This window comes from Coregonus lavaretus (genome assembly GCF_964263955.1).
Source record: "Coregonus lavaretus genome assembly, chromosome: 5".
Lineage (NCBI taxonomy): Eukaryota > Metazoa > Chordata > Actinopteri > Salmoniformes > Salmonidae > Coregonus > Coregonus lavaretus.
Genome location: NC_139992.1, coordinates 32,048,086 through 32,073,378, shown reverse-complemented (window position 1 = coordinate 32,073,378; position 25,293 = coordinate 32,048,086). Strand labels below are relative to the sequence as shown.

Here is a 25,293-nt window from a genome sequence, read left to right as displayed (position 1 = left end):
ACGCTCTTATCCAGAGCGACTTACAAATTGGTGCATTCACCCTATAGCCAGTGGGATAACCACTTTACAATGTTTTTTTCCTTATTTTCTTATTTCTTTTTTTTTCTTCTTTTTTTTTGGGGGGGTGTAGAAGGATTACTTTATCCTATCCCAGGTATTCCTTAAAGAGGTGGGGTTTCAAATGTCTCCGGAAGGTGGTGAGTGACTCCGCTGTCCTGGCGTCGTGAGGGAGCTTGTTCCACCATTGGGGTGCCAGAGCAGCGAACAGTTTTGACTGGGCTGAGCGGGAACTATGCTTCCGCAGAGGAAGGGGAGCCAGCAGGCCAGAGGTGGATGAATGCAGTGCCCTCGTTTGGGTGTAGGGACTGATCAGAGCCTGAAGGTACGGAGGTGCCGTTCCCCTCACGGCTCCATAGGCAAGCACCATGGTCTTGTAACAGATGCGAGCTTCAACTGGAAGCCAGTGGAGTGTGCGGAGGAGCGTGGTGACGTGAGAGAACTTGGGAAGGTTGAACACCAGACAGGCTGCGGCATTCTGGATGAGTTGTAGGGGTTTAATGGCACAGGCAGGGAGCCCAGCCAACAGCGAGTTGCAGTAATCCAGACGGGAGATGACAAGTGCCTGGATTAGGACCTGTGCCGCTTCCTGTGTAAGGCAGGGTCGTACTCTCCGAATGTTGTAGAGCATGAACCTGCAGGATCGGGTCACCGCCTTGATGTTAGCGGAGAACGACAGGGTGTTGTCCAGGGTCACGCCAAGGCTCTTCGCACTCTGGGAGGAGGACACAACGGAGTTGTCAACCGTGATGGCGAGATCATGGAACGGGCAGTCCTTCCCCGGGAGGAAGAGCAGCTCCATCTTGCCAAGGTTCAGCTTGAGGTGGTGATCCGTCATCCATACTGATATGTCTGCCAGACATGCAGAGATGCGATTCGCCACCTGGTTATCAGAAGGGGGAAAGGAGAAGATTAGTTGTGTATCGTCAGCGTAGCAATGATAGGAGAGGCCATGTGCGGATATGACAGAGCCAAGTGACTTGGTGTATAGCGAGAATAGGAGAGGGCCTAGAACTGAGCCCTGGGGGACACCAGTGGTGAGAGCACGTGGTGCGGAGACAGCTTCTCGCCACGCCACTTGGTAGGAGCGACCGGTCAGGTAGGACGCAATCCAAGAGTGATCCGCGCCGGAGATGCCCAGCTCGGAGAGGGTGGAGAGGAGGATCTGATGGTTCACAGTATCAAAGGCAGCAGACAGGTCTAGAAGGACAAGAGCAGAGGAGAGAGAGTTAACTTTAGCAGTGCGGAGAGCCTCTGTGACACAGAGAAGAGCAGTCTCAGTTGAATGACCAGTCCTGAAACCTGACTGGTTTGGATCAAGAAGGTCATTCTGAGAGAGATAGCAAGAGAGTTGGCTAAAGACGGCACGCTCAATAGTTTTGGAAAGAAAAGAAAGAAGGGATACTGGTCTGTAGTTGTTGACATCAGAGGGATCGAGTGTTGGTTTTTTGAGAAGGGGTGCACCTCTCGCTCTCTTGAAGACGGAAGGGACATAGCCAGCGGTCAGGGATGAGTTGATCAGCGAGGTGAGGTAGGGGAGAAGGTCACCGGAGATGGTCTGGAGAAGAGAGGAGGGGATGGGGTCAAGCGGGCAGGTTGTTGGGCGGCCTGCAGTCACAAGTCGCGAGATTTTATCTGGAGAGAGAGGGGAGAAAGAAGTCAAAGCATAGGGTAGGGCAGTGTGAGCAGGACCAGCAGTGTCATTAGACTTAACAAACGAGGTCGTCAACCTTCTTTTCAAAGTGGTTGACGAAGTCATCCACAGAGAGGGAGGAGGGGGGAGGATTCAGCAGGGAGGAGAATGTGGTAAAGAGCTTCCTAGGGTTAGAGGCAGATGCTTGGAATTTAGAGTGGTAGAAAGTGGCCTTAGCAGCAGAAACAGATGAAGAAAATGTAGAGAGGAGGGAGTGAAAAGATGCCAGGTCGGCAGGGAGTCTAGTTTTCTTCCATTTCCGCTCAGCTGCCCGGAGCTCTGTTCTGTGAGCTCGCAATGAGTCATCAAGCCACGGAGCTGGAGGGGAGGACCGAGCCGGCCGGGAGGATAGGGGACACAGAGAGTCAAAGGATGCAGAAAGGGAGGAGAGGAGGGTTGAGGAGGCAGAATCAGGAGATTGGAGGGAGAAGGATTGAGCAGAGGGAAGAGATGATAGGATGGAACAGGAGAGAGTAGTGGGAGAGAGAGCGAAGGTTGCGGCGGCGCATTACCATCTGTGTAGGGGCAGAGTGAGTAGTGTTGGAGGAGAGCGAGAGAGAAAAGGATACAAAGTAGTGGTCGGAGACATGGAGGGGAGTTGCAGTGAGATTAGTAGAAGAGCAGCATATAGTGAAGATGAGGTCAAGCGTATTGCCTGCCTTGTGAGTAGGGGGGGACGGTGAGAGGGTGAGGTCAAAAGAGGAGAGGAGTGGAAAGAAGGAGGCAGAGAGAAATGAGTCAAATGTAGACGTAGGGAGGTTGAAATCCCCCAAAACTGTGAGGGGTGAGCCATCCTCAGGAAAGGAGCTTATCAAGGCGTCAAGCTCATTGATGAACTCTCCAGGGGAACCTGGAGGGTGATAGATGACAAGGATATTAAGCTTAAATGGGCTAGTGACTGTGACAGCATGGAATTCAAATGAGGAGATAGACAGATGGGTTAGGGGAAAAATTGAGAATGTCCACTTGGGAGAGATGAGGATTCCTGTGCCACCACCCCTCTGACCAGATGCTCTCGGGGTATGCGAGAACACATGGTCAGACGAGGAGAGAGCAGTAGGAGTAGCAGTGTTTTCAGTGGTAATCCATGTTTCCGTCAGCGCCAGGAAGTCGAGGGACTGGAGGGTAGCATAGGCTGGGATGAAGTCAGCCTTGTTGACAGCAGAACGGCAGTTCCAGAGGCTGCCTGAGACCTGGAACTCCAGGTGTGTGGTGCGTGCAGGGACCACCAGGTTAGAGAGGCAGCAGCCACGCGGTGTGAGGCGTTTGTGTAGCCTGTGCGGAGAGGAGAGAGTACAGGAAAGACTATGTATACTAGAGAAAAAAGTTAAGCTCTAGTTGTTTGTTTAATCTGTAACGGTTACAGAAACGTTTTACTTGCTATGACTGTGATATGTTGTTGTTTATCTACCTTAGTTGAATGCACTGACTGTAAGTCACTCTGGATAAGAGTGTCTGCTAAATGACCAAAATGCAAATGTGTATGTGAAAATAAACATACTAAAATGAACTGCAAAGCACACTGGGTATTACTATTGGCCTCGTTTCGGGCGGAGCTCACTAAAATAATACTCAGCATGCTTTGCAATTGTTCATTTTGCAGATGCTCTTATCCCACCATAGTGCATCAGACCTCTGATACCAATGCAGGTTGAAAGAAGGCCACAAAATTGTGAACCGCTATTTTAAAAAATGGTATAGAAAAGTATTTTGTATTTTGAATCTTGTTACAAAATACCTTTGGGTGTAGTTCAGCCAAGTGTAATACAAATTACAAAATACTTAGAAGTAATTGAAATACATATCTCAAATACATGTAACAGAAATACTGCCCATCTCTGACTGTAATTATCTGCCACTTGGGATTTTATATGAATGTGTTGCATAAAATGCACTTAATCATTTGTGTTGTGTGAATTGAGATTAAAAGGGGCAATCTGCGTTTGTATATGCCCATTGATTTTTTAAGAATATAATTTATAAATGCCTCATGAGCTTAGTTAAATTGTGCTAGGCCATCAAAACCCACAATATACGCTTGTTTTACTCCTTTGTTTGTGAACAAAGTAATTGTAAACTAACACTGTATAGCCTCAAAACATGGTTAAAACAATAATTTTGATCTTGTGAATGGTCCGTCCTTGCATCCATAGGCCGGTCTATGAATTTGAGAGTGGTTATATTTCTCCAGCCCCATCCCTCAGCTATTTACCAAATCAGTGGTGGGGTGTTCGCTTTGTTATTGTTTGAATTGCAGATTGCCCCTTTAAGGATAAAGAGATAAAGCCACATCCTCAGGAAGACAACAGGAGGAAACTATTTAGGAAGCTAAATATCCGAGAACATATAGAGATAAAGCCACATCCTCAGGAAGACAACAGGAGGAAACTATTTAGGAAGCTAAATATCCGAGAACATATCACATTTTACAAAGGACAGCGATTTAGATGGTTGATAACATGATTCAATAATCAATTACTCTTTAAGTTAAGCATACAGATGGAACTGAAGCTATCACTGTATTAGGTCTTAGTACACTCAATGACATTCAGTTCTATTTTTAGGCTGAGCATTGTATATACTGATACACGTCACACCAGATGGTGGGCTATTCTCTGTGTGGATTGAGACCTGGATGATGTGATGAGATGAATAGACATGGTGGAGAGATGTAATGACTAAGTACGTTAGAACTGGGTGAAGGTGGTGGTGGGATGAGGGGTCGGGGCTGAGGTGGGAGGGAGAGGTCTGTGAGGAAAAATAGCTACAAGGCAAATCTAACCAGGACAGAGGCAACATCTCCACAACTCTGATATTCTCCCTCAAACAATAGTGGCTCATTGAGATGCACACAACGCAACAACAACAGCCATGGCAGGCACTCACCATCTCCTTGAAGGCATTCTCCATGGCTCCCATCACCAGGCTATCGTGCTGGATCTTCTTCTCTGTGAATAACCTCTGTGGTGGAGGGGTGCAGGGGTCATGTGGTGGTTAGACTTCTCGCCGAAGAAGGTGGGCGGTATAACAGCATGGTTCCTTAGGACCTTGAGGACAGACTGGAGCTGCTCGACAATGTGGTGTTGGAGGAGCTTGGAGGAGCTTGGAGGCCACTACTGCAGCTCCGGAGCCGGCATGGCCGTCAAACAATGCCCAGTAGTGGAATACTAGACCCCCTGAGTCCTGTAGGGGTGGGTGTGTGTGTGTGTGTGTGTGTGGGGGGACAGACAATATATATATATGTTTGCTTAGAAATAGAATGGTTACTTTGTAGTCTATTTTTCAATTACATTGATAGCATTGATTTGCTATCATAAGCTCTCACACACAAACAAACACACACACTTAGAAAGCTAAATATTGCAATACAGAAATGTATATTATAGTGTGTTCAATTTGATCAAACATTTTCCTGGAGGTGGCCGGCGGGAGCATGTCAGATTATTTTCACGGTGTTTAATCACAGTTCATCCTTCATTAGTATGAGAGATGTATGCACTGCACGCAGTGGGTCGCTCTGGATGAGAGATGTATGCACGCAGTGGGTCGCTCTGGATAAGAGTGTCTGCTAAATGACAAAAATGTAAATGTAAAAATTAGGGAGGATTTCTAAATGGGTTACCAAACTACTGTAGATATAACTGGCCAACTGTTGCTTTACAGTTTTTTTAGATTGCTAACAAGCATTGTTCAATACTGCGGATACATGTGCAAAACTCTAAATACAGTTATCAAAACAACATGCTACTTGGCAATGCAAATCCTACATGTCTCAGAAACACATCTGTGTGTGAGTGAGTGTGTGTGTGTGTGTGTGTGTGTGTGTGTGTGTGTGTGTGTGTGTGTGTGTGTGTGTGTGTGTGTGTGTGTGTGTGTGTGTGTGTGTGTGTGTGTGTGTGTGTGTGTGTGTGTGTGTGTGTGTGTGTGTGTGTGACAATCAGCCAAGGGTCAGACAGAGCGAGAGAGAGTGAGCGAGATAGAGTGTCACCTCTGTCAGCCAAACACGTCTCTCCACTTCACTGATAGCTCAATGAGTCTCAGGGAGGCCACAATGTGATTACTCCAGTGGCTGTTCTCCAAGGTTTGTGGGAGGTTATGACTGAGAAAACAGCCAGAAGGCCACGAGGAAAAAACAATGGTATGGAGTAGTCTGGATGACCCCCACAGTTTCAAATTGGCAGATTACCTCATTACTGCCGATTATCAGCCCTTCTTCCATTACATAATTTAGCAGACACTCTTGTCCAGTTCAACTTACAATCAGTGCATTAAACTAAGGTTGACTAAAAAAACATCACAATACTGTAAAATTAGCCTACTATACTGTAAGAAATTAAATGCTACTGTAAACGTAATATTGGTATTTAACAGTAGTTTACTGCAATTACATGGGATTGGTGCAAGCAGGTTGACTATTAGGCATTTGTATATTACAGAATATTTTGTGTTTTATATCACTTGTAGTTCTAGAGGCCTAAACAAAGGCTTCCAAACTGGCTGTGATTACAGGACAAACCACTCAACCTAAAGGTTTAAAACTTTTCTGACATTCTGATCTGTCCCCTATACCCATTAAATTGTTAGGGCACTACAACTATATAGAATTAAAATTGGTACAGAATTCTTACTAACGGTTGCAACAAATAGCGCCACTTACAAGGCACGCCTCGAAATAGGTTAATGAGCCAGCAATTCTTTCCCCTCTCACAAAATGTTTCCACTGTGCACCATAATTTACAGAATGTTGCAGTAAATATACACCAAAACAGCAATACAGTACTTTATTGTTAAATTGTAATGTAATAAAATTACAGCAATAGCTAACAGTGAATATGTAATCATATATTACAGCATACCAATGAATATTTGGTGCTTTATATCACTTGCACTTTTTTAGGTCTTAACAAAGGCTTCTACACTGGCAGTGACTACAGGGCTAAACACTCAACCGTTAAAGGTTTGAGTCTTGCTGGCACTCTTATCTGTCCCCTATAAACATTACATTGTTAGAGAACTACTACCACATTTCAGTTAAATTGGTACAACACTCTCACTAACGGTGCAACAAATACAGCCTCTTACAAGGCACGCCTCAAAATATGTTAATGAGCCAGAAACAACAATACAATGCACCCACTAGTGTTCAAAAGGTTTTTGGCACTCCAAAAAAACAGTATGGTACTGTATTCTGTGGGGTGGTATTGAATTACAGCAAATTACTGGCAGCACAGTAGCCAGTATATTACTGTAGATTTACAGATAATGGTTTTAGACTCTAGAAATATGGTATTGCACTGTATTCTGTGGGGTACAGCATTCACACTAACGGGTGCAACAAATACAGCCTCATACAAGGCACGCCTCAAAATATGTTAATGAACCAGAGATTATTTCCCACGCCCACAACATTTTCCCACAATACACAGAATTCACAGTATGCTGCTGTAAACATACAGCAAAACAGATAATACAGTATGTTAATGTCAATTGTATTGTAAGATTTCAGCAATTTACAGCAGTGTAGCAGAATGCCATTGAGCCCCCATAATGCATTGCTCTTTACAGTACTGTAATATATAATTACAGTAGCTAACAAAATGTCAAATCAAATCAAATCAAATCAAATCAAATTTTATTGGTCACATGCGCCGAATACAACAGGTGCAGACATTACAGTGAAATGCTTACTTACAGCCCTTAACCAACAGTGCATTTATTTTAAACAAAAAAAGTAAGAATAAAACAACAACAAAAAAGTGTTGAGAAAAAAAAGAGCAGAAGTAAAAAATAAAGTGACAGTAGGGAGGCTATATATACAATAGAATAAAGTGACAGTAGGGAGGCTATATATACAGGGGGGTACCGTTGCATAGTCAATGTGCGGGGGCACCGGCTAGTTGAGGTAATATGTACATGTGGGTAGAGTTAAAGTGACTATGCATAAATACTTAACAGAGTAGCAGCAGCGTAAAAAGGATGGGGTGGGGGGGCAGTGCAAATAGTCCGGGTAGCCATGATTAGCTGTTCAGGAGTCTTATGGCTTGGGGGTAGAAGCTGTTGAGAAGTCTTTTGGACCTAGACTTGGCACTCCGGTACCGCTTGCCGTGCGGTAGCAGAGAGAACAGTCTATGACTAGGGTGACTGGAGTCTTTGACAATTTTGAGGGCCTTCCTCTGACACCGCCTGGTATAGAGGTCCTGGATGGCAGGGAGCTTTGCCCCAGTGATGTACTGGGCCGTACGCACTACCCTCTGTAGTGCCTTGCGGTCAGAGGCCAAGCAGTTGCCATACCAGGCGGTGATGCAACCAGTCAGGATGCTCTCGATGGTGCAGCTGTAGAATTTTTTGAGGATCTGAGGACCCATGCCAAATCTTTTTAGTCTCCTGAGGGGGAATAGGCTTTGTCGTGCCCTCTTCACGACTGTCTTGGTGTGTTTGGACCATGATAGTTCGTTGGTGATGTGGACACCAAGGAACTTGAAGCTCTCAACTTGTTCCACTACAGCCCCGTCGATGAGAATGGGGGCGTGCTCAGTCCTCTTTTTTTTCCTGTAGTCCACAATCATCTCCTTTGTCTTGGTCACGTTGAGGGAGAGGTTGTTGTCCTGGCACCACACGGCCAGATCTCTGACCTCCTCCCTATAGGCTGTCTCATCGTTGTCGGTGATCAGGCCTACCACTGTTGTGTCGTCGGCAAACTTAATGATGGTGTTGGAGTCGTGCCTGGCCATGCAGTCATGGGTGAACAGAGAGTACAGGAGGGGACTGAGCACGCACCCCTGAGGGGCCCCCGTGTTGAGGATCAGTGTGGCAGATGTGTTGTTACCTACCCTTACCACCTGGGGGCGGCCCGTCAGGAAGTCCAGGATCCAGTTGCAGAGGGAGGTGTTTAGTCCCAGGATCCTTAGCTTAGTGATGAGCTTTGAGGGCACTATGGTGTTGAATGCTGAGCTGTAGTCAATGAATAGCATTCTCACGTAGGTGTTCCTCTTGTCCAGGTGGGAAAGGGCAGTGTGGAGTGCGATAGAGATTGCATCATCTGTGGATCTGTTGGGGCGGTATGCAAATTGGAGTGGGTCTAGGGTTTCTGGGATTATGCTGTTGATGTGAGCCATGACCAGTCTTTCAAAGCACTTCATGGCTACAGACGTCAGTGCCACGGGTCGGTAGTCATTTAGGCAGGTTATCTTAGAGTTCTTGGGCACGGGGACTATGGTGGTCTGCTTGAAACATGTTGGTATTACAGACTCAGTCAGGGACATGTTGAAAATGTCAGTGAAGACACTTGCCAGTTGGTCAGCACATGCTCGGAGTACACGTCCTGGTAATCCGTCTGGCCCTGCGGCCTTGTGAATGTTGACCTGCTTAAAAGTCTTACTCACATCGGCTACGGAGAGCGTGATCACATAGTCGTCCGGAACAGCTGGTGCTCTCATGCATGCTTCAGTGTTGCTTGCCTCGAAGCGAGCATAGAAGTGGTTTAGCTCGTCTGGTAGGCTTGTGTCACTGGGCAGCTCGCGGCTGTGCTTCCCTTTGTAGTCTGTAATAGTTTTCAAGCCCTGCCACATCCGACGAGCGTCAGAGCCAGTGTAGTATGATTCAATCTTAGACCTGTATTGACTCTTTGCCTGTTTGATGGTTCGTCGGAGGTCATAGCGGGATTTCTTATAAGCGTCCGGGTTAGAGTCCCGTTCCTTGAAAGCGGCAGCTCTACCCTTTAGCTCAGTGCGGATGTTTCCTGTAATCCATGGCTTCTGGTTGGGGTATGTACGTACGGTCACTGTGGGGACGACATCATCGATGCACTTATTGATGAAGCCAGTGACTGATGTGGTGTACTCCTCAATGCTGTCTGAAGAATCCCTGAACATGTTCCAGTCTGTGCTAGCAAAACAGTCCTGTAGCTTAGCATCTGCGACATCTGACCACTTTTTTATTAGCCGAGTCACTGGTGCTTCCTGCTTCAGTTTTTGCTTATAAGCAGGAATCAGGAGGATAGAGTTATGGTCAGATTTGCCAAATGGAGGGCGAGGGAGAGCTTTGTATGCGTCTCTGTGTGTGGAGTAAAGGTGGTCTAGAGTTTTTTCCCCTCTGGTTGCACATTTAACATGCTGGTAGAAATGAGGTAGAACGGATTTAAGTTTCCCTGCATTAAAGTCCCCTGCTACTAGGAGCGCTGCATCTGGATGAGCGTTTTCCTGTTGATTAATGGCCTTGTACAACTCATTCAGTGCAATCTTAATGCCAGCATTGGTTTGTGGTGGTAAATAGACAGCTATGAAAAGTATAGATGAAAACTCTCTTGGTAAATAGTGTGGTCTACAGCTTATCATAAGATACTCTACCTCAGGCGAGCAAAACCTTGAGACTTCCTTAGTATTTGATTTTGTGCACCAGCTGTTGTTTACAAAAATACAGAGACCGCCACCCCTCGTCTTACCCGAGTCTGCCGTTCTGTCCTGCCGATGTAGCGTATAGCCTGCTAGCTGAATGTTGTCATTGTTGTCATTCAGCCACGACTCCGTGAAACATAAGATATTACAGTTTTTAATGTCCCGTTGGTAGGATAACCGTAATCTTAAATCGTCCATTTTATTATCCAAAGCTTGAACGTTGGCTAATAGGATTGATGGGAGAGGCAGTTTACTCGTTCGCCGTCGGATCTTTACAAGGCACCCCGACCTACGTCCACGGTATCTCCGTCTCTTCCTCACGCGAATGACGGGGATCTGGGCCTTGTCTGGAGTCTGTAGAATATCCTTCGCGAACGCCTCGTTGAAAAAAAAGTGTTCGTCCAACGCGAGGTGAGTAATCGCTGTCCTGATATCCAGAAGCTCTCTTTGGTTATAAGAGACGATGGCATAAACATTATGTACAAAATAAATTACAAATAACGCGGAAAAACACACATAATAGTACAATTGGTTAGAGGGCTGTAAAACGGCAGCCATCTTCTTCCGGCGCTGTTCTCTAGTTCTAATGTACAGCAATTTGTTAGTGTAAGCTGTCTAGATGGTGTCTGCCTAATATATGCAAGATAGTATAATTAGAGTTGAGGTGTGTAATGACAGAGGATGAGGTTCTTACAGTGAAATGCCAATTAGGTCTGGACTCATTAACTATCAGACAGAAACAGAGGCAAAACTGTCTTCTCAAAGATGATCCCTAGAGAAAGAGGGGAGAGAAAGAGAGCGGGATAGAGTGGAAGAGACAGACTGACCGACAGACAGAAGAAAGATGAAGAGAACGATAGAGGGAAAGAGAGATTTTCCTACAAATCCTCAACTGGTTCTGAGGGAGCGAGAGAGAGAGAGAGAGCAAGAGCAAGAGTACAAAGCTCTCACCTTCAAAGAGACTGAAGATCTGGAGAATGCAACAAACAGAACAATTATGTATCTGTCTGAAATCTGTGTTGGTTTTATTTGCCCTGTACAGTGGTGTAAAGTACTTAAGTAGTACTTTAAAGTATTTTTACATAAGTAGATTTTTTGGGTATCTGTACATTACTATTTATATTTTTGACATTCCAAAAGAAAATAATGTACTTTTTACTCCATACATTTTCCCTGACACCCAAAAGTACTCGTTACATTTTGAAAGCTTAGCAGGACAGGAAAATGGTCCAATTCATGCACTTATCAAGAGAACAACCCTGGTCATCACTACCGCCTCTGATCTGGCGGACTGGGTACTTTTTCCACCATTGGCCCTGTATAGCACTGATCAAGGCCATAGACATCATTCAAGTCTGACAAGAGAGAGAGAGCGAGAAAGAGCTATGAGAATTGGCATGGCTGTGTGTTTCCTCTCAAAAAGACACACTGATAGACCTGTTATTGGTGAAGCAAGGAAGATATGTATAAAACTATAGCGATCAATGAGTAACGAATTCTAATCACAAACTACACAAAAACAACACAAAAACCATTGGAAAGGATGTTGTATTTGCACCACAGACAGAGTGGAGTGAGATCTATACATATATGAGTGAGATTAATATCTAACGACTGAGTGAACTACTTTGCTACAATATTGGCAATGGGACCGGATGGAGAGAGAGGGGGGACACACACACTATAATGACCTAGTGACACAGTGAAGTTCTCAGAACACAATTGACCTACAAATACGGGCCAGAAGAAAAACTTGTTATTTCCCACTGTCCTTCCTTGTGAGAGACAGAAAGACATGTTTCATACATTAGTATAGATGCATGTAAGCTAAACCAGGATAATGCATCTGTTTTACTGTGGGAATAAAATAGGTCTACGGCTGGGTTTTGGGTTTGTTCAGGGTATTGATTGTCTGTTATTCAGACTGTGATTACTTCATCCATGACTGCTGAAATTCTTAGGAGAATTTGCTTTGAAAATGTGCTCTTTTATAACCACATCATATTAGATGCACACTGACATCACTTGCACCTGATTTTCATTTCTATTATTTGCTGTTAGCTTTGAACAGGTTGGATACTTCAATGTACACTGTGGATTTATCAATGGGACATATAACTCAAATAGAAAGCTGTATGTCTATGTAAGGACCAGTGGCGTGTATTCATGGATACCCAGGGAAGTCAGACTTCCCCCCCAAAATTGACCCATTAAAACAATTTTTTTAAATTGTATTATTTATCTTTCCTCTCTCTGTGTTTTCATAATTTTCCTTCATTCGAGGCTGATTGTATCTCACCGGAGAAAGCATCCTAGCGAGCAAAACAGCGCCCCTCTGTCTCTGTATGTGTAGGCCATCTATCTGATGCTGTCTGGTCATAAAGAGTATGACACTGTTGCCGCCCATAGCATTGAATGCCTTGGAAGCCAGCGAGCGTTTGGCCTCCCTTGATAAAAAAAAAGTATAAAAGAATAGCCAATCAGCGTTGAGCTAAACTGAGTGAGCTCAACTGTAAATGGCGTTGGCGCACCAAAAACAAAATGTCAAGGGAAGCCAGTTCGGATTTGGCTTTTCTGCTATCACATAGCATCAAGAGAAATACGTCATTGACAGAAACAACTTGAATTGTTGCATCTCATTGTGTTGTTGTCCTCCGGTGGCTAGCTAGCTAGCTAAAATTGGCCCTTTCCTAAATTAGCCATGGATGGACATGTGGTTTTACTTAACTCTCCGTACTAGCCAATGATTATAACAGCGATTCTGATCCAACCATAAATTCATACATTGTGCCCCTGGACTGAGAGGATGGAATTTCAATATGTACAGTGGGGAAAAAAAGTATTTAGTCAGCCACCAATTGTGCAAGTTTGTCACGATCGCTTAAGGAGGAGGACCAATGCGCAGCGTTGAATGCGTACATATTATTTATTAAACAGATCACCTGATCAAAACAACGAACGAAACGTGAAGTCCTTCGATACACACAAACCAAAAGGAACAAGAAACCACAACACAAAGTGAAAAGACCGATAGTTAAATATGGCTCCCAATCAGAGACAACCAGCTGACACTCGTTGCCTCCGACTGGGAGTCACTCAGGCCAACATAGACATACAAAACATAGACTTACACACCCTGGCTCAACATAACATAGTCCCCAGAGCCAGGGCGTGACAGTACCCCCCCCCAAAGGCGCGGACTCCGGCCGCGCCAAACAACCACAACAGGGGAGGGACCGGGTGGGCACTCCGCCTCGGCGGCGGATCCGGCTCCGGACATGACCCAGGCACGGGTTGTGCTGGACTGACGACGCACACCCCTGGCTTGATGCGTGGAGGAGGAACGGGCCGGACCGGGCTGACGAAGCGCACCCCTGACTTGGTGCGGGGAGCAGGAATGAGCCGGACCGGGCTGACGACGCGCACCACTGACCTGGTGCGGGGAGCTTGGATGGGCCGGACTGGGCTGGCGACGCGCACCACAGACTTGGTGCGGAGAGCAGGAACGGGCCGGACAGGGCTGACGAAATGCACCATAGACTTGGTGCGGAGAGCAGGCACGGGCCGTGCCGGACTGACGACGCACACCACTGGCTTGGTGCGGGAAGCTTGGATGGGCCGGACTGGGCTGGCGACGCGCACCACAGACTTGGTGCGGAGAGCAGGAACGGGCCGTGCCGGACTGACGACGCGCACCACCGACTTGGTACGGAGAGCAGGAACGGGCCGGACAGGGCTGACGACGCGCACCACAGGCTCGGTGCGAGAGGCAGGAACAGGCCGAACCGTACTGGGGACACACGCCACTGGCCCTATGCAGGGATCAGGAACGGGCCGGACCGGACTGGTAATACACCCCAGTACCTCTCGCCGTGCCTCCACACTTTCCCTCTCCTCTGTGACCAGTGGCCCCCTTAACCTGGCGGCCTCCTCTGCACACCCGCTGGACCGCTCCATCGCGGCCTCCGGCTGCCCCGTCGTCCACGTCGTGAGCCCCCCCCCTAAAAATGTTCTGGGGTTCTCTCCTCCCCGTGGACCAGGCCTCCCTAGCTCTCGCCAGACTCTCGATCCATTGCTTCATAGACCAGCCTCTCTCCTCTTCACTTAGCGTGGCCCAGCCGAAACTCCTACTCCCCTGATCCCAGGTCCTTCCTCTCTCCTCTTCACGCTGCTTGGTCCATTTTTGGTGGTTTCTTCTGTCACGATCGCTTAAGGAGGAGGACCAATGCGCAGCGTTGAATGCGTACATATTATTTATTAAACAGATCACCTGATCAAAACAACGAACGAAACGTGAAGTCCTTCGATACACACAAACCAAAAGGAACAAGAAACCACAACACAAAGTGAAAAGACCGATAGTTAAATATGGCTCCCAATCAGAGACAACCAGCTGACACTCGTTGCCTCCGACTGGGAGTCACTCAGGCCAACATAGACATACAAAACATAGACTTACACACCCTGGCTCAACATAACATAGTCCCCAGAGCCAGGGCGTGACAAAGTTCTCCCACTTAAAAATACGAGAGAGGCCTGTACTTTTCATCATAGGTACACATCAACTATGACAGACAAATTGAGAAAAAATAATCCAGAAAATCACATTGTAGGATTTTATATGAATTTATTTGCAAATTATGGTGGAAAATAAGTATTTGGTCACCTACAAACAAGCAAGATTTCTGGCTCTCACAGACCTGTAACTTCTCCTTTAAGAGGCTCCTCTGTCCTCCACTCGTTACCTGTATTAATGGCACCTGTTTGAACTTGTTATCAGTATAAAAGACACCTGTCCACAACCTCAAACAGTCACACTCCAAACTCCACTATGGCCAAGACCAAAGAGCTGTCAAAGGACACCAGAAACAAAATTGTAGACCTGCACCAGGCTGGGAAGACTGAATCTGCAATAGGTAAGCAGCTTGGTTTGAAGAAATCAACTGTGGGAGCAATTATTAGGAAATGGAAGACATACAAGACCACTGATAATCTCCCTCGATCTGGGGCTCCACGCAAGATCTCACCCCGTGGGGTCAAAATGATCACAAGAACGGTGAGCAAAAATCCCAGAACCACACGGGGGGACCTAGTGAATGACCTGCAGAGAGTTGGGACCAAAGTAACAAAGCCTACCATCAGCAACACACTACGCCGTCAGGGACTCAAATCCTGCAGTGCAAGACGTGTCCCCCTGCTTAAGCCAGTACATGTCCAGGCCCATCTGATGTTTGCTAGAGTGCATTTGGATGATCCAGAAGAGGATTGGGAGAATGTCATATGGTCAGATGAAACCAAAATATAACTTTTTGGTAAAAACTCAACTCGTCGTGTTTGGAGGACAAAGAATGCTGAGTTGCATCCAAAGAACACCATACCTACTGTGAAGCATGGGGGTGGAAACATCATGCTTTGGGGCTGTTTTTCTGCAAAGGGACCAGGACGACTGATCCGTGTAAAGGAAAGAATGAATGGGGCCATGTATCGTGAGATTTTGAGTGAAAACCTCCTTCCATCAGCAAGGGCATTGAAGATGAAACGTGGCTGGGTCTTTCAGCATGACAATGATCCCAAACACACCGCCCGGGCAACGAAGGAGTGGCTTCGTAAGAAGCATTTCAAGGTCCTGGAGTGGCCTAGCCAGTCTCCAGATCTCAACCCCATAGAAAATCTTTGGAGGGAGTTGAAAGTCCGTGTTGCCCAGCGACAGCCCCAAAACATCACTGCTCTAGAGGAGATCTGCATGGAGGAATTGGCCAAAATACCAGCAACAGTGTGTGAAAACCTTGTGAAGACTTACAGAAAACGTTTGACCTGTGTCATTGCCAACAAAGGGTATATAACAATGTATTGAGAAACTTTTGTTATTGACCAAATACTTATTTTCCACCATAATTTGCAAATAAGTTCATTAAAAATCCTACAATGTGATTTTCTGGATTTTTTTTTCTCATTTGGTTTGTCATAGTTGACGTGCACCTATGATGAAAATTACAGGCCTCTCTCATCTTTTTAAGTGGGAGAACTTGCACAATTGGTGGCTGACTAAATACATTTTTTCCCCACTGTAGCTACATTAGCCAAAGTTAACTAACTAACGTTGCCCATGAAAGGAAGTTAGGCTAGTGAGCAAGCATTTTAGCCAGGTAGCCTAGGACAACAAAAAATAAAAGTGTGTACTGTATGACAGAGTCATAGACTGTTTCATCAACTTGAAAGAGAGGAGGATGGCATTGGCATTTCTCTATAAGTAGGGTGAGCGAACAAGTTTTTTCTACTTGCACAAACGCACACACACACAAATCAGAACCATGGACAGCCACATCATATTTAGCTTACGTTGATTAGACTAAATCGTTTTTGGTATCTTATAGTTGTCACTGTATTCGACTAAGCATAGGAGATTTGATGATGTTGAAATGTTGAAGTTGAAATGGTGCTGGAATAGTGGAGGCAGCTCCTGTTTTCTTTGCAACTTGCGGTAACTGTCCCTGGTTCTAAATCAATAGTTGTTTAGTACAAAGGTGTGGTTGAATTTATTCTGCCACTGTTTCTTCTTATTGTCTCTGCCTTAGCTCTCTCTCTCTCTCTCTCTCTCTCTCTCTCTCTGTCTCTCTCTCTCTCTCTCTCTCTCTCTCAGCTGTTATTCGCATGAGAGAGACTGTGACACACAACACAAATCTATGATAGGCAATAGCGTTCATGTTTAATTATATTATGTGACCCACGGCAATCTCTTCGTCTCTTTGAGAATGAGAATCGGCCGCGCTATGTGATCTGCGGAACACTCGATTTCATCCGGGGTCAGTCCTAGGAACTCGGGTCTCATGTAGGGGAATTTCAGCGGCAGATCTGATCCGAAATAGTCACCGTTAGCACCACCAGCCACAACGCCTCCCATGAAATTGGCCACCGCAGATTTAACCCGCGTGAGCATGTTCGTGCCGCGTCGTGTGTCGGTGCTGTGCGGTGCTCCAGCGCGGCACCTCTTTCCCGAATTTCCCCCCAGCTCGGCGACACGTTTCAACGATAGCGCGATGGTTGCAAAAAATACCTCCTCCTCCGATTCAGGATTTAATTCAAAGCCGCTCTCAGAGGAGAGAGCTACAGTCCTCTCGTGGACGCTGAAATACACTCACGATTAGCAGAGTCATGTGACTCCAGCCTATCAAACTGCTGGATTTGTCGCCAGAGCCACGACGCGAGCACTGAGCTGTAATATGGTTGACTAACAGTTGAGGGTCAAATGTAATCCTTATCCCGGGACCTTGAGCATTATAGGCAATGTAAACAACCGGACAGCTGTGAGGGACAACCCCTGGACTTACATGCATCGAGTTTCCCAGAGGTGTGTGTTATCAGGGGCGCAACTTTGGTTTTAGAAGTGGGGGGACATAATGTATTTATTTAAAAAAAATTATCCAGTAGGATAAACACTCCAAACAGCCTACCCGACCGCTGGGAGTTGTCCACATGGTCCTAAAACACACCTTTGCCTCGTTTTGTATCACATTCAAATCAAATCAAATCAAATTGTATTTGTCACATACACGTGTTTAGCATATGTTATAGCGGGTGTAGCGAAATGCTTGTGCTTCTTGCTCCGACAGTGCAGTAATATCTAACAATTTCACAACATATACCCAATACACACAAAAAAGTAAGGAATTGGATTTAAGAATATATACATATATGGACAAGCAATGACAGAGCGGCATGGACTAAGATACAGAAGAATATTATAGAATAGAATGCAGTATATACACATATGAGATGAGTTGTGCAAAATATGTAAACATTATTAAAGTGACTAGTGTTCCATTTCTTAAAGTGGCCAGTGATTTCAATAGGCAGCAGCAGCCTCTAATGTGCTAGTGATGGCTTTTTAACAGTCTGATGATGGCCTTGAGATAGAAGCTGTTTTTCATTCTCTCTGTCCCAGCTTTGAAGCACCTGTACTGACCTCGCCTTCTGGATGATAGCGGGGTGAACAGGCAGTGGCTCGGGTGGTTGATGTCCTTGATGATCTTTTTGGCCTTCCTGTGACATCGGGTGCTGTATGTGTCTTGGAGGGCGGGTAGTTTGTCCCCGGTAATGCGTTCGGCAGACCGCACCACCCTCTGGAGAGCCCTGCGGTTGTGGGCGGTGCAGTTGCCGTACCAGGCGGTGATACAGCCCGACAGGATGCTCTCAATTGTGCATCTGTAAAAGTTTGTGAGGGTTTTAGGTGATAAGCCACATTTCTTCAGCCTCCTGAGGTTGAAGAGGCTCTGTTGCGCCTTCTTCACCACACTGTGTGCGTGGGTGGACCATTTCAGTTTGTCGGTGATGTGTACGCCAAGGAACTTGAAGCTTTCCACCTTCTCCACTGCGGTCCTGTCGATGTGGATAGGGGGGTGCACCCTCTGCTGTTTCCTAAAGTCCACGATCATCTCCTTTGTTTTGTTAATGTTGAGTGAGAGGTTATTTTCCTGGCACCACACTCCCATAGCCCTCACCTCCTCCCTGTAGGCGGTCTCATCATTGTTGGTAATCAAGCCTACTATTGTTGTGTCGTCTGCAAACTTGATGATTGAGTTGGAAGCGTGCTTGGCCACGCAGTCATGGGTGAACAGGGAGTACAGGAGGGGGCTGAGCACGCACCCTTGTGGGGCCCCAGTGTTGAGGATCAGCAAAGTGGAGATGTTGTTTCCTACCTTCACCACCTGGGGGCGGCCGTCAGGAAGTCCAGGACCCAGTTGCACAGGGCGGGGTTCAGACCCAGGACCTCGAGCTTAATGATGAGCTTGGAGGGTACTATGGTGTTGAATGCTGAGCTATAGTCAATGAACAGCATTCTTACATAGGTATTCCTCTTGTCCAGATGGGATAGGGCAGTGTGCAGTGTGATGGCAATTGCATCGTCTGTGGATCTATTGGGGTGGTAAGCAAATTGAAGTGGGTCTAGGGTGACAGGTAAGGTAGAGGTGATATGATCCTTGACTAGTCTCTCAAAGCACTTCATGATGACAGAGGTGAGTGCTACAGGGCGATAGTCATTTAGTTCAGTTACCTTTGATTTCTTGGGTACAGGAACAATGGTGGCCCTCTTGAAGCATGTGGGAACAGCAGACTGGGAAAGGGAGAGATTGAATATGTCCATGAACACACCAGCTAGCTGTGGGCCGGCAGCCTTGCGGGGGTTAACATGCTTAAGTGATACATTTGAACTTTCCCCCATCCCCAGTGAAAGTTGAGCCCCTGTGTGTTATTATAAGCAAATTGGTGCGCAATATGCCAAAATGTGCATTTGTTGCGGCAATTCTGAAAGATCCCCTTTGACTTAAAAATAAAAACCTTTAATGTTATTCTGTGTTTGATGGAAATGCCCAAACATTACATTTGAAATCAAAAATACGTATTTAATGATAGCCTCGTGGAGAACCAGGCTTCCCTAATATGGGGAAGCATTGGGAAGTTCTAAATAGAGGTCGAAACCCGGTAATATGCTGCGTTCAAAACAACTGGGAACTCAGATCTCGGAACTCGGAAATCTCTGACTTCCGACTTCAGTGCGTTCAAAACAACTGGGATCTCGAAAGAAAACAAGCTCGGACTGAGAAAAATCTTTTTGAATGGTCATCCAACTCAGAAACTCTGGCATCTTTCTAGAGCTCCGACTTTCTGACCTGAAGATCACTGACGTCATGATTTGACTTCGTTTTTTTCAGAGTTTCCAGTTGTCTTGAAAGCACCAATAGTGCTCACTAGATTAGTGTCATAGGTGCAACAGTGCATGACAATTATTTTTGTTGCAAACTAGCATATGGAACAACTCTCTGCAAAATGTCTCCTTCCTGGTCGGAAAACAGTGACAAACATAGAACCAACGGGCATGTGGGGGGAGGGTTCATGAAATGTAACATCCAAACAAAATCTTGGCCCATATTTAAACTGTTTTTGCAATACAAAATTCTCCAGACCTCCAAGGTCTGTGTAGGTTAGGTTATTTTGATTACTGAGTCAAAAAAGAGGATGAAAAAATGGAAAATGGCTCATTTTCTTTTTTTTCAGAATTTGAAAAACGAAAATGGGATATTACCTGTTTTATCATATATATTCTCGAAATTGTTTGGAAATTGAATAATGGAAAACAAATAACAACAAAATCTATTCAATTTTTGTTTTTTGTTTTTTGTTTTGTACATTCCATTTTTCATTTTCATTTTTCATTTTGTTCCCACCCAGAAGTACACGCCCCCTCATAGAATATTCACGGGCTTAGGGGGGTGTTTACAGCCTGGGTTGGCAGCACAAAGAAAGGATTAGACTGTGTGAGTGTGACAGGAAGATAAAAATACGTATGTTAGCTAAGATGCAGAACTTATTACAAACTCAACAACAACTGAACAAAGTTGTCTTGCACTAGCTGGCTAACTAGCACTAGCTGCCTAGCTAGCAAGCCAAGCTGGCACTAGCTAGCAGGCTGCTAGCTAGCCCTACATGGTTACTGGCTGTAGTCATGCTAGCTAGTAGTAGCTAGTGGAAATAAGTTAGTCCCTCAAGCTGCTACAAGATTAAGCTGCCCGGCCAGAGCTACCTGCTGCAGAAAGGCCAGATCTCTCCCTTACTTTCTGAAGCTAACTTAGCTAGATCTTCTGTCAGCTGATGGTGTTTATTGACTAAGTAATAATGAACAGCAGATATTGTAAATGGTTACCTATCTGGCACTTTGCATAGCTAACTTAGCTATTGCTTACACATACAACAATATCCAATTAAGCAATAGTCAGTGCTGATGTGTATGTGTGCATGTGTGTCTGTGTGTCTATGTGTGAGTGAGTTCTGAACTCAGTGTATACAGGTGTAGGATCTTAATTTGATCACCCTGTTGTTGCAGGAAATGTCCTGCACAGCAGGAAATGCAAACGTGAAGTGTATTCAAGGTTTAAAAAGGCTTCTAATGTTTCTAATTTTCACTTTAAAATGTCAGACTTGATTTGCCCTAAATGTATCAACCCTTAGAAAAATGTTAATTAATTATAATCCACACAATAATTCACATTTCGTTTTGCTGCAGGATTATTTTTCTACTATGAGAAAATGATCAAATTAAGATCCTACATCTGCACATAATCCCTGTGGGGGCGTTGATGATCAATGATACGGAACCAGTCTAATATTACTGATTCCCCCCCACACACACGCTCTCTCTCTCCCTTTCCTCTCCTAGCTCTCACTCACTCACTCACTCACTCACTCACTCACTCACTCACTCACTCACTCACTCACTCACTCACTCACTCACTCACTCACTCACTCACTCAATCACTCTTAGATTAAAACAACTGACATGTACATGTTTGTGAGAGTCTCACCTTTCCATAGAGGGGTCATATTAGTGTATAGCCCAAACCGTTGGGATGCTACAGACATTTTCGTAATAAGAACAATTTCCGGGTTGTCACATAGTCTGACAAACACCGGTAGCTCTGCCACCTTTCACCGCAGATGCGGAAGGCCGATATCAGTGGATGCGGTGGATTGAGACGCAGCCCATTCAAAGAGACATTTTGTGAATACAGACTTAGATCTTCCTTGAATTGTATGTGTGTAAGTAAGTGTAGACGGGGAGAGGAGTGTACTGGAGGTGTGTGTGTTAGCCTGGCTGGTCATTTGTTAGTTGGCTGTAGCCTCAGGCCTACTAAGCATAATAATACAACCTGTGTCACATTTTTGACACTTCATCCAAAGCTCTTTACCTTAAAATGTGAAAACAGACCTAAAAACAGGAAGTGCTAGCTGAAGTGGATGGTTACTACATTTGGCCATTAGTAAATAGATGTGTAAAGACAAAGTAATATCATGACATCTAATTTTGTCTTAGCTTGTAACTTATAAAATATTTTATTTTATTTTATTTTGGATTACAGGTAAAATGCAGCAATTGCATTCACTTGTATTACTTATCAAGAGAAGGAAGGGAGGTAGGGGGAAAGGGAGTTTCTTCAACCAAACCCATCTACACCCATCTATCCACTCTCTCCCCCCACACCCACAACCCTCCATACAAGTGCCATCTGTCAACAGTCAGTAAAAATCAAACTTGAAGCAAATTTAAACATTGAATTTATTTATTCAAAGGGCAGTTGAACAAGAGTGAGAAAAGTTTAGTATGAGGGGGATAAAGTAGTTGACTTGGCAGCCTGGCCGCATGGGATTGGTGCCAACAGCAAAACAACTTCCCCTAATGTATCCTGGAGAGAAAGAGAGAGTGAGATAATATGCCATTTAGTAGACGCTTTTATCCAAAGCAACTTACAGTCATGCGTGCATACATTTTTGTGTATGGGTGGTCCCGGGGATCAAACCCACTACCTTGGCGTTACAAGCGCCGTGCTCTACCAGCTGAGCTACAGAGGACCACATGACATGAGAGAAATGGAGAGACAAACTTTGAGAGCATCATGCTTAACAGGAAGTGTAAAGGGTCTTTCTTTGAAGTATGGGGAAGGAGAGGAGGGTCTCAGCTGAAGTCCAAGAATTCTGATACAGTTGAAGTCGGAAGTTTACATACACTTAGGTTGGAGTCATTAAAACTTGTTTTTCAACCACTCCACACATTTCTTGTTAACAAACTATAGTTTTGGCAAGTCGGTTAGGACATCTACTTTGTGCACAACACAAGTAATTTTTCCAACAATTGTTTACAGACAGATTATTTCACTTATAATTAATTGTATAACAATTCCAGTGGGTCAGAAGTTTACATACACTAAGTTGACTGTGCCTATAGCTTGGAAATTTCCAGAAAATGATGTCATGGCTTTAGAAGCTTCTGATAGGCTAATTGACATCATTTGAGTCAATTGGAGGTGTACTTGTGGATGTATTTCAAGGCCTACCTTCAAACTCAGTGACTCTTTGCTTGACATTATGGAAAAATTAAAAGAAATCAGCCAGTTCCTCAGAAAAAGAATTGTAGACCTCCACAAGTGTGATTCATTCTTGGGAGCAATTTCTAAACGCCTGAAGGTACCACGTTCATCTGTACGAACAATAGTACGCAAGTATAAACACCATGGGACCACGCAGCCGTCATACCGCTCAGGAAGGAGACGCGTTCTGTCTCCTAGAGATGAACATACTTTGGTGCGAAAAGAGCAAATCAATCCCAGAACAACAGCAAAGGACCTTGTGAAGATGCTGGAGGAAACAGGTACAAAAGTATCTATATCCACAGTAAAACGAGTCCTATATCAACATAACCTAAATGTATCAACCCTTACAAAAATGTTAATTAATTATAATCCACACAATAATTCACATTTCCTTTTGCTGCAGGATTATATTTCTGCTATGAGAAAATGATCAAATTAAGATCCTACATCTGCACATAATCCCTGTGGGGGCGTTGATGATCAATGATACGGAACCAGTCTAATATTACTGATTCCCCCCCACACACACGCTCTCTCTCTCCCTTTCCTCTCCTAGCTCTCACTCACTCACTCACTCACTCACTCACTCACTCACTCACTCACTCACTCACTCACTCACTCACTCACTCACTCACTCACTCACTCATTCACTCACTCACTCACTCACTCACTCACTCAATCACTCCTAGAGCCAAACAACTGACATGTACATGTTTGTGAGAGTCTCACCTTTCCATAGAGGGGTCATATTAGTGTATAGCCCAAACTGTTGGGATGCTACAGACATTTTCGTAACAAGAACAATTTCCGGGTTGTCACATAGTCTGACAAACACCGGTAGCTCTGCCACCTTTCACCGCAGATGCGGAAGGCCGATATCAGTGGATGCGGTGGATTGAGACGCAGCCCATTCAAAGAGACATTTTGTGAATACAGACTTAGATCTTCCTTGAATTGTATGTGTGTAAGTAAGTGTAGACGGGGAGAGGAGTGTACTGGAGGTGTGTGTGTTAGCCTGGCTGGTCATTTGTTAGTTGGCTGTAGCCTCAGGCCTACTAAGCATAATAATACAACCTGTGTCACATTTTTGACACTTCATCCAAAGCTCTTTACCTTAAAATGTGAAAACAGACCTAAAAACAGGAAGTGCTAGCTGAAGTGGATGGTTACTACATTTGGCCATTAGTAAATATATGTGTAAAGACAAAGTAATATCATGACATCTAATTTTGTCTTAGCTTGTAACTTATAAAATATTTTATTTTATTTTATTTTGGATTACAGGTAAAATGCAGCAATTGCATTCACTTGTATTACTTATCAAGAGAAGGAAGGGAGGTAGGGGGAAAGGGAGTTTCTTCAACCAAACCCATCTACACCCATCTATCCACTCTCTCCCCCCACACCCACAACCCTCCATACAAGTGCCATCTGTCAACAGTCAGTAAAAATCAAACTTGAAGCAAATTTAAACATTGAATTGATTTATTCAAAGGGCAGTTGAACAAGAGTGAGAAAAGTTTAGTATGAGGGGGATAAAGTAGTTGACTTGGCAGCCTGGCCACATGGGATTGGTGCCAACAGCAAAACAACTTCCCCTAATGTATCCTGGAGAGAAAGAGAGAGTGAGATAATATGCCATTTAGTAGACGCTTTTATCCAAAGCAACTTACAGTCATGCGTGCATACATTTTTGTGTATGGGTGGTCCCGGGGATCAAACCTACTACCTTGGCGTTACAAGCGCCGTGCTCTACCAGCTGAGCTACAGAGGACCACATGACATGAGAGAAATGGAGAGACAAACTTTGAGAGCATCATGCTTAACAGGAAGTGTAAAGGGTCTTTCTTTGAAGTATGGGGAAGGAGAGGAGGGTCTCAGCTGAAGTCCAATAATTCTGATACAGTTGAAGTCGGAAGTTTACATACACTTAGGTTGGAGTCATTAAAACTTGTTTTTCAACCACTCCACACATTTCTTGTTAACAAACTATAGTTTTGGCAAGTCGGTTAGGACATCTACTTTGTGCACAACACAAGTAATTTTTCCAACAATTGTTTACAGACAGATTATTTCACTTATAATTAATTGTATAACAATTCCAGTGGGTCAGAAGTTTACATACACTAAGTTGACTGTGCCTATAGCTTGGAAATTTCCAGAAAATGATGTCATGGCTTTAGAAGCTTCTGATAGGCTAATTGACATCATTTGAGTCAATTGGAGGTGT

The 25,293-nt window shown here is 44.8% G+C and overlaps 1 pseudogene across 1 annotated transcript in view; it reads right to left on the bottom strand.

Moving 5' to 3' along the window:
• LOC311129230 (protein phosphatase 1H-like) overlaps nt 1-17,080 on the bottom strand; it is a 43,969-nt pseudogene extending 26,889 nt beyond the window's left edge. Inside the window, exons 1-2 of the transcript in view lie at nt 16,868-17,080; nt 4,637-4,933 (exon numbers count right to left, since the gene is read on the bottom strand). The product of the transcript in view is annotated as a protein phosphatase 1H-like (transcript). The remainder of the gene's footprint in view (nt 1-4,636; nt 4,934-16,867) is intronic.
• Nucleotides 17,081-25,293: the final 8,213 nt, after the last annotated feature.